This window comes from Myotis nattereri, assembly GCF_964212035.1.
Source record: "Myotis nattereri genome assembly, chromosome: 7".
NCBI lineage: Eukaryota > Metazoa > Chordata > Mammalia > Chiroptera > Vespertilionidae > Myotis > Myotis nattereri.
The window spans coordinates 8,175,794-8,182,270 of NC_138082.1; the positions used below are offsets into that span (position 1 = coordinate 8,175,794).

A 6,477-nucleotide genomic window follows, 5' to 3' on the forward strand; every position below is an offset into this window, starting at 1 on the left:
CGGCGGGGCTGCGGCGGAGGTAGAGGGACTGGCGCGGGGCGGGTGCGAGGCCGGGAAGAGGGAGGAGGAGGAAGCGGAGAGGCGGCGGTGGGCAAGCCGTGTGGCAGGGACCGCGCGCGCGGGGCGGCGGAGGACCGAGGACCGAGTGCCGCGCGAGCGGCGGGTGCTCCCGGGCGCAGCGGGCGCCGGGGCGCGGGGTCTGCTCCTCCTCCTCCTCGCGGCGAGTCCAGGGTGCGGCTGCCTCTCCCAGCCCCGAGGCGCGCTCGTCCCGGCGCGGAGGCGGCAGCGACCAGGCTGGCGCTGGTTGCCTGGTCTCCCCGCGGAGGCGCAGACCGGCGCGCGGGAGGTGGCCACGGCCTCCTGGGCTCCGGGTCCCGCTCGCTGCGCCGAGTACTTTCGACTTCGGAGATAGGATGGCTACCGCCTCCCCCACCCCCCGCCTCCGCCCACCACCCACCGCCTCCGCCCCTCCGAGCAACTTTTCGCGGTGCCTGCGAGCTCCCCCTCGGCGCGGAGCCGGCTGGCCGGGCCCGCCGCGCGCGCGGAGAAGGCCGCTGCGCCCTCAGAGCTGGCACGATCGCGGGTCCAGAACAATGGCCCGGGTGTCCCAAATGGCAGGAGCGCTGGCACTGCCCGCCGAGCCGTGGGTGGCACAGGAGAGAGAGCTGTGTGCGGGGCGCAGAGCCGGGAGCATCCCTGGACGAAGTCCCTGGAGCGCTCGCAGCGCCGGCGACATCTCGATCGGTGCCACCCGAGCCCCCCGGAGGCCGTGCCGCGGTGGCAGCGAGGGCGACGGGGCCGCCCGACCCCCGGCTGCGGGGCTGGAACTCCGGGGACCTCCAGCGGCGCGGGCCCCCGGCTGCGAGCGCCGGCGGAGCTGGGCGGTGAGGACCTAGCCTCTCGGTTCCCGGGGGGCCGCGCGGGGGCGTCTCCAGCGGGTCCGGCGAAGGCGTCGCTCAGCCCCAAACTTTTGCCGCTTGCCGTGGCAGCAGCCGCCCGCAGCCGGGCTCCGGCTCCGGCCGCGGCGCTCATTTAAGGTGGCGCGGGCATTCGCCGAGCCGGCCAGGCTCTGGCCGCGCTTTTGTCCCTGAGGTCCCGCTTGGGCGCGCAACCTCCTTAAAGAAAAGCACGTGGGCAAGAGCCGGGGCCCCCCGCCAGGTGTCTAGGGCGCCGGCTGACACTCGCGGGCCGGATCGGGGGCGGGACGCGTGGACGCGACCCCTCTGGCCTGGAGGCCAATGAAGACCCCCTCAGCTGTCCGCACCTTTCGTCCCTCCTGCGCACCTTGGCTCCCCCTGATCCCCAGGACCCGAGGACTCCCCACACCCAGCTGCCCGAGCCACCGGTCCCCCTTAAGAAGTGCTGACTGTACGGCGGCGCCAGAGGGCCAAACTAAAGTCGGTTTCGGGAAACGCTCTCGGGGGTGATCCTGGAAATTCTCTGCACCCGCGCACGCACCGCGGGAAGTCTTGCCAGCCTCGTCCGGGGCCTGGCCGAGGTCCCCTCGCCGCACCCACCACCCGGTGGACGTCGTGCACAGGGCCATCCCCTAAAAAGTAGGGGGAGCCTCTGGAGCAGAAAGGACGGTCGAAGCGAAACCTGCCCCCGGCCGGAGTCTCGGCGCCCGGATCCCCGAGAGCCCCGCACCCAGGCGCCGCCCACCCAGTTTCCAAGCCCGAGGCGACTCCCGGGGCGGCCGGAGCCCTGCCGGGAAGGGAAGCCGGCGGAGCCGCAAACCTGCGGGGAGCCACCCTGGGAGTTTTAGGCAGCGTTTTCTTTTCCCCATTTTTTATTCCTTAAATCCCACCCCAAACGCACCGGTTAGAGAAAACGCACCCTTCACGTCGGCGAGGAAGAAAAAAAAAAAGTGGCTCAAGTAAATCTACTCGTGGTGGTAGCTGGAAGGGTTTGGGGGCTGCAGAGAAGCAAACTGTAAGTTTGATCGACAGACTTTCTTCTTTATATATCCTATCCCGCCGGAATGGGAAGGGGGTGTTGCAAAAAGCAACGACTGCCGTCCAAGTTTGAGCCTGCTTTCAAAATGGTGAAAGGCGCATTTCCATTTCACTTCCCCACGACGACAGTAATGCTGTTTCTTTCCTTACCTGGGTCCTGAACTGCGGGATCCTCCTCGGGATCCGGGCCCAGGAACTTGGAAGAATTGGTGATATTAGGTCTTCAGGACTTCTGGGGAGGGAAGGAAATGCAAGTGGGTTAGCCAGGATCGTTCCTGTCTGATTCGTCACTATTATTATATCTGATGATGCGAATGGCTGGAGCGATTCAATCTTAAGTCATTAATGAGCTATTTTACGAACGCCACTGCCGGAGGGTCATTTACATTTTGCGAAGGATCACTTCCCTAACCTCACAGGCTTGTGTCAACAGCATGATTGCAGGACTTCAGTCACACTTTTATGAACAACACAGCCCTGTGGTTAATCGGTTAATATTTTATACAGTGTAAATATTTTATTATGCTTTGAAGGGGAACTATTGATTCTAAATTATTAAACTCCCGAGAAGGGCGATTTAAATAAAGTATACAATTATGTACAATTAAATGTACATTGCGGCTGGTTTGTTTTCAGGTTCCGCACACCCTTTTAAATTCATTGCTTTCTCTTTATTGAAAGCAAAATTCACTGTTTTCTGTTGTCCATTTTTTATATCATTTTGGGGAAAAGAACTCCAACTATTTAAAAGTACATTTAGCGTAAAGGGAAATGTGGAATAATATGAATGATTACCAGAAATGTGTTTTGAATGTAGACTTATGTTTAGTAACACCTTTTACAAATATCTTTCGATTTAAATGAGAATTTTAAGAAGTTTCGTGATATATGTGTGCTGTGTGTTTTATTCCCCCCTAGAGTTTTGTCCTTAATAAAGGCTTTTATGTTTCAAATTGCATAAGCTTTTATATTGAAACTGAACAGTTTTTGTATTGATCTTATATCATCGAAATAAGCAATTATTTCCAGCATGTTTAATTTTGACAGTAAGAAATTTTAAATGACATTTTTGCTTTTGATTAGGATTTTCTATTTTTTTAAAACAGTAAATAAATTATGATGACTCTACAAGTTTTGTTTGGTTTCGTTTCATATTCCTCAAGTGATTTATTTCCTAACATTTTAAAAACAAAATCATACTCAAGAAAAAAATTTGTTTCAGTTACTTTTCTAAAAAAAATTAATTTGACCCAAAATGCATTTCTGTGCATTATCCGATAGTTTGCTGCAGAACTCACAGCCTAGAGTTCCCATGGGTGGGGGGCATTGTTATCTCTCCGCTTGCTTCTCACTGACTTTTCCTCGGGAATGTACTCAAATTTTCCCTTCTTCCCCCTACTCCCAATTTTTTTCACATGCCATTTAGTCAAAGGTCGCCTGTCTTTCACAATCACTGAGATTTATTATTTTAAAAATCAACGGATCTTTTTTGCTGGGCTTAAATATGCATGTTTTTTCTTATGTCCATGTTCTCCCCCTTTTCTCTCTAGCTCTTCGCAGGCCTTCTCCTTCCTTCTAGGGCCTGCATTTTAATGACAACACTTGATTTCCGTCTCCGGACGCCGAGGCTTTGCCGCGCTAGCTCGCCACTCGCTCCGGCCAACCTTCCTTCCCCGGGGCCCGCTGCCCACGCGGGACGGCATGGGCCCAACTGCCCGGGAATAGGGCGCCGGTGCCCAGCCCGGGAGTCCGCTCCCCGCTGGGCCACGCGGGCCTCCGAGGGTCCAGCATCCGTCCCAAGGCTCCTAGATTTCAAGTCTGGTCCCCAGGCCAAGAGGCCCTGCTGGCCAGGCGCTGCCCCTTGAGAGCACAGGCAAGTTGGGCCGCGTCCCCCGCCCTCCCCCCGCCTCCCCCCCCCCCCCCCCCGACGCCCACATGCTCTCAGGGGGGAAACTGAGACATCCAAACCCTTGGACGGTTCCTAGGTACCCACGCGGCCTGCCTCTACCAGCCTCCCACCCCCACGCACATACCACCACCACCACCTGGCCCTGGGCTCGCTCTGCGGGGGCCCCAGGGGGCGGGCGGGAAGCCTTCATTCACGTGAAGCCAACACCAGCTCGGCGGCCAATTTCCGCCGCGAACTGTCCCGGAGAGTCGGGCGCCCCACATGTTCGAGGACCACTTCCCTGCGCCGGGGTGGGGTGGGCCAGGGCGCGCGCCAAGTGGACGAGGGCCCGGGGCCAGCGCGCCCCCAGGGGAAGGAGCCTGGACGGCCGGGTCCGGGGTGTCTGGGGACTGACCCGAGCGCGGGGGGCGGGGGGCACTTACTCTGCTTTCCGCTCCCTTTCCCCCTTTGGCATCCGAGCGGGACAAACCCCAGCCCGCGCCCGGCCAAGACAGATGACTCCTGGCTCCCGCGGCGGCCGGGCGGGGGCGGAGCGGGGAGCAGCCGTCGGGCCGCCTAGGCAGGGGCGGCGGAGGGCCTCCCACCCGCCAAGGAGCCAGCCCTGCCGCTCCGACGGACACCAGTCGCCGGGCGACGGCTAACTGGGAAGGGAGGAAGGCCACTGGTCCGAGTCAGACCAGTGAGCCCAGCACCGGGAGGCGGCGGCCCAGGGAGGCCGGGGGCACAGGCCTGACGCAGGCGCCCAGGGGTCCCAGACCGAGGGGCTGAGCGCGCGCGTCCGGGATGAGCGATGCCCGCGCGAGGGAGGAAGGGAAGGGACGGGTTTCGGGGCCCGGAGCCTCGGGCCTCCGGTGGGGATGCGCCTGCCGGGGCCGCGGGCTGGGAGGCCGGGGAGGCGGAGTGCCCGCGGGGCTCCGAGCACAGCTCCGGCGGCTCCGACCGCGCCCGCGGGACTCCGGCTCCTGCAGCCTCTCCACGGACCCGAGTGGAAGAGCCAGGCCTCCTGCAGCGGCGGCGCCCGAGAGAATGACGGCCCCGCTCTCCTCGCTTTTCAAAAGCAGAAATCGGCTTTAAACGTCCTGGGGATCCAGGCAGAGGGGCCGGCACACGAGACGCCGCAGGAGCGGCCGCGGCCCCCGCCCCACCGGGGGCGAGGGGTGGGCACGGGAGTCACGCTCCAGCCCCGCCGCGTTTTCCGTCGGGAAGCACCGCGCCAGGGGGAGGGGGCCGGTCCCCTCGCCCATCCCCGGGCCCTAGATGGCGGCGAAGATCGCGAGGCCTGGACTCGTCGTCGCGGCCCCTCACCCCCGAGCGCGGGTCACCGCCGGGGTCCCGGCTCAGCCCGGGCGTCCGCTCCCGACAGCGCCACCGCGTGGGCTGCGGCCCAGCCCTGCGCTCCGCTCCGCCGCCGCGCCCGGAGCCGCGCCTGCTGCCGCCTGGACTCCTCCGACCCGACGGGGATGCGGCGGGGCCTGGGCGGGCCCCGGGCCGCGGACGCAACCCGGCCGTCCCCCCAAAAGTGCGATGCGTGGGGCAGGCAGCACGCCGGGCCCTTCGTTCGCCTCGGAGCGGAAAGGACACCTGGGAACGCCAGGCCCGCACCGCACCCGCACCCCAGACTCCGGCCAGGCCAGCCTGCGGGACGCACCCCGCGCCGACCCTCCAGGGACCGGCGAGCCGGGAGGCCCGCGCTGGCTTCGCCCCGCCGCGGAGCCCGCCCCGGAGCCCAGGTCGCGGGCACTTCCTGGGACCCTGGGCCAGACGGAGCCGCCGTCGGTCTGCCCGGCGGCCTGAACCCGAACGCGGTGGCGGGGAGCCTAAGGGCTTCCGAGGCTGGCGGCTCGCCGGGGCCCTGGGTCCCCCTGGGCCGCACCCTCCCGGTCGGTGGAAGCCCGATCCCGGCTCGGGCCCAGGCGGCGCGACAGCCGTGTCCTGGGGCGCAGACCCGCCCGCCTGGGCGCCGGCCTCGCTAGGCTGCGCCGGGCATCACCTCCCGCTGCCGGGGCTGTCGGGGCTGCAGAGCCACCCCGTCGGGCTGCGAAGACTCAGTAGGTCGATTGGGAGCTTATTTTAAATAAATTCAACTGTTCACACGGGCGCCCCCCCCCCCCCCCCACACACACACACACACTGTCAGCTATTGAAAGGGGCAAGCACCCAGAAAGGTGCACGCTCACCGGGGTCCAGCCCCACGCGAACAGCAGCCTGGGGCCCTCAGGGGTCCCCTGCCCGGCGGCCACACTCCGGCGGCCCCGGCTTGTCACCAGCCCGCTGAGTCGGGCGCCCCGCAGCCCCGGGCCTGCTCACCCACGTCCTTGCCAGTGGCGGTGACGCTTCGTCTCCCAATCTCACATCCACAGGCCACGGAGCCTCCTCCCAGCGGGCCGACCGGCAGCCCTGCCCAGTGGCTCACCTCCGCCCGCTGCGCCCGCCTCTGCCCCGGTGCCCAGTCCCGATGGGGCGCGCCTGCACCTCCAGGAGCCTCCAGCGGGTGCCCAGGGCGTCGCTCTGCCAGCCCCGGGGCTGATTTAAATAACTAATAAGCTGGGAGACATTTTACGAGGGGAACTTTACCTTTTAGTATCAATAAAGCCTAGTAATTGGGTTTGTTGG

The 6,477-nt window shown here is 63.7% G+C and overlaps 1 protein-coding gene across 2 annotated transcripts in view; it reads right to left on the reverse strand.

The window, feature by feature from the left end:
- Positions 1-6,214, reverse strand: part of SATB2 (SATB homeobox 2) — a 180,854-nt gene extending 174,640 nt beyond the window's left edge. The window contains exons 1-2 of one of the 2 annotated variants that reach the window (XM_081095481.1): positions 6,172-6,214; positions 2,106-2,187 (exon numbers count right to left, since the gene is read on the reverse strand). The gene's annotated coding sequence lies outside the window, so the exon portion shown is untranslated. Of the gene's footprint in view, positions 1-2,105; positions 2,188-6,041 lie in introns of both variants that reach the window. The other variant, XM_081095480.1, reaches the window with a different exon arrangement.
- Positions 6,215-6,477: the final 263 nt, after the last annotated feature.